We start from the raw sequence: 3,587 nt of genomic DNA, 5'->3' as shown, positions 1-3,587 counted from the left end.
ATTTATTTATTAATAAATAAATATAAATAATACAACCATAAACACCGGCATTATATAAACACGTTTGTAAACAAAACAAGAAACGTCAAAGCATGAAAGCTTTGATTGAACTAAATACAAAGCACGGCGAATTCAAGAACGCACGAAAACACGAAGCACAGAAATTATACCCAGGCGAACAACAGCAGCAAAAGACAACAAGTATCAAAAATACCAACGGCAAATGTACCGATGTGCTACAGGAAAAGCTTCGGTCGTTTGAGTATAAATAAGCGCGCATTGTACAAGCAAAGGCACTTGTTGGGAAACTCTCAAAGGTAGTAATACGTCTTTGTGAAACAAGTCAATAGAACTATAACGTCAAGGTAGTACATACGTCTTGACTAGTAGTATTGTATAGCGTCAAGGTAGTATATACGTCTTGACAAGTAGATTATATATGTAGTCTTATATGTAAATCAAGCCAAGGTAGTCATAATACATCTTGACTAATAGGATTTTCTGTAGGTTTAAGTTAGAGTAGTAATACGTCCTAACATCAATGAATGCTAACCAAGGCTGTAACCCAGCATAATACTTCAAATCTCCAGTTAACGACGTCTTCTGACAAAACACCAAGATTAGCACGAGTAGTGTCGTCTGGCAGCAACAATTCAGGCATGTGGAAACAACAATCGGAACAATCATCGAAGCACAATTATTCCAAATAATCGTAGTCATCAAATTAGCAAACCAGCATTATATTATAATTATATTAGATTGTAAAACCTTATTTTATTTTAAATTCTCGTAAATAAATAATTGAATTACTACATCACATTGTCTTTGACTTCCAAAATAAAAATTCTATTGCAACGACCCCTGGACGACGGCTGAGTATACCTCAGCATCATCAGCGACAGAAAGTGCGTCGTTACAGTACTCTACTGGCTTCCAATCTCCGTTGTGATTTTGGAGTAAAACACCTGCGAGTCCAATGGCACTCGCGTCTGTATGCACTTGATGGTCAGCTTCCACTCGGTAGCCCGGGCATTGATTCAATCCCACTTCTGAACTCTGGTTTTTGAGTTAAGTACATAACTTTAATAGACTTTATTTAAATAACTTTAATTTACTTTATTTAACTGAACAAAATATTTAATAACATAACTTTAATATACTTTATTTAACTGAACAAAAATATTTAATCACGACGCTATCCAATTGATGCTATTCAACGAACTTCCGTTACTCTCATTCACTCGCTTTTGACATTCGCTGTCACACATATGTTAGGTGACCACATGTGTAGGTTAACATATATTTAATATAATATTTCTATATAACATATATTTTAGCATTTAAACATTCAATATACATATGAAATATGGAAAGTAATTGATAAATAATCCTTCAGCTCATTTTTCTCAATCATATGTTGGCTGCAAGTGTAATGCCGTAATCGTATACAGTTTTTGTTTTTTTTTCTTTTCTTAGCGAATTGTATAAAGAATATTTGAAATTTACAAATCCGTAATTTCATAGTTTCAGAAGAACTTTTGGTTAGGCAAACTGTATGGAGAATGGGGTGGAACAGTTAAAACAGGAGCTGGCCACAGTGAATAGTTTTATAGAAAAGATATTGGTGAGAGAGTGGGAGCAATTACGGGGGATAAATAAGGATAAAGAGTTTTTACAATTGACTAGGGATCACGTGCGGGGTTGTAGATTGTCGAGAATTGAAGAGGTCGAATTTGTATGGGACCAGATAGAAAGGGTCGGTAGTATAAAATTCGAGGAGAAGGATGAAATAATAAGTGATCTGCTAGAATTAAACGAGAGTTGGCAGCACAAATGTAATAACCTATCTAGAAGAGTAGAAGATTTAACGGAGTTATTATATGATTCAGAGAAGCAAACTGCGTTGCTGGAGGGGGCACTAAAGGACATAGGGAAAAACGAAGAGGATATTTCAAAAATACTTGCAAGCGATATCGCAGGGAGTGACTCGCCAATCGTGAAACGCGCGTTGAAAGAGAGGGGCTATTCAGAGAAGGACATACAGAGCTTATTGGAGGCAAACGGGAAGGAGAATTGTTTCAGCCGTTGGCGCGACCAAATTAAGAAATTGCAACGAAAACTAGACGTTGATAATTGTGATAATATTGGAGCCCCGTCAATGCAGATGGAGGAAGAGTCAAGGCAAAGTGAGGGAAAAACGCCGCTAGTCGCAATGTCATCAATTGTGTCAATTGTGGATATAGTAAACAAAGTGGTGCCATATTTTGCGGGTGGCAATGGCTCCGACGTGCGATCAGAGGTTTACAAGTTCGTGGCAGGTTGCGAGTTGGCTCAACAGGCACTGCCACACGCAGACTCTCTTAGTCTAACAACCTGTATTAAGCAAAGACTGGTGGGGTCAGCTTACGAAAGTATAGGAGGTAAGAGTTTCACCTCAGTAAATGATTTGTGTATGGCCGTTAAGAAAGCGTACCTAAAGAGACGATCTTTAGAGTAGATTCGTAATGATTTTAACCGATGCGTTCAGCGCACTACAGAATCTGTAACGTCTTTTGGGTCACGAATAGAGTCGTTACTGATCGAAGCAGAAGATATAATAAACGCACAATGGTCCGCGGATAAAACAGTGTCACAGGTGGCCGAATATCGGCGTTTAGCTAACAGATGTTTCATTAAAGGGTTGAAGGACAAAAACTTGAGACATAGGTTCGTCGGTGCGGAGGATTGCGAGTTATATCAACTTATAGAGATTGGGGAGTCAGCGGAAGATTTGTTTGGTGATAACGTGGTGAATGTAAATGTATCCAGTGAGGACCATAAAGTGGTATTAAAGTGTAATTTTTGCGGAATAGGAGGGCATGGATGGGCAGATTGCTCCATAAGGCGAAACACACCGTACTGCACACTATGTGGGGAGTATGGACATGAACAAGGTCCTAAGTGCAGAGAAAGTGGTGAGAGTAAGTCTAATGGTACAGTTGGGCAAAGCAAGGTTTGTAGTTATTGCAAGAAGTCAGGACACGTTGCAGACGATTGTTTTAAAAGGCTCGGAACCTTGTTTTGTCAGGTGTGTAGAGTTAGGGGACACAACATAAATAGGTTTTGTCGCGATAACTCGGATAGGTTGCTAACTCAGACAGGGAGAGACAGTGGAACCCAAGGCAGATATGTGGCAATGTCTCAGGTTAAGTGTTTTAAATGCAGCCAGAGCATATGGCTAGAGACTGTGGAGGGGAAACACCCAGTTCGGGAAACGCAAACCGGCCCAGTCAAGGCCGATAGACTGGGATACCGGATGCGACACCAGTAAAATGCGGCCAGACATCGTTTGTAAAAAGGGGAACCTTTTCAAGGAACCAGGCAATAGTAGGTTAAGAGGCGATAAGGTATGGGGGCAAAAGAAATATAATCCTAAAAAAACTAAAGGAGAGACAACGGTTGTACTAGGTAAAATAAATTTACAATGGAGATCGGGGGGCACATATACGTAACCACTAAATTTTAAAAAGGTCTTCAAACATGTTTGGATGGAAGATAAACACATGTTATGGATTTTACTATGTGTGACATTTCATACAATTGCTCGG

Source organism: Teleopsis dalmanni, chromosome 1, assembly GCF_002237135.1.
Source record: "Teleopsis dalmanni isolate 2A chromosome 1, ASM223713v2, whole genome shotgun sequence".
Lineage (NCBI taxonomy): Eukaryota > Metazoa > Arthropoda > Insecta > Diptera > Diopsidae > Teleopsis > Teleopsis dalmanni.
Note: the sequence above shows the minus strand (reverse complement) of the source record.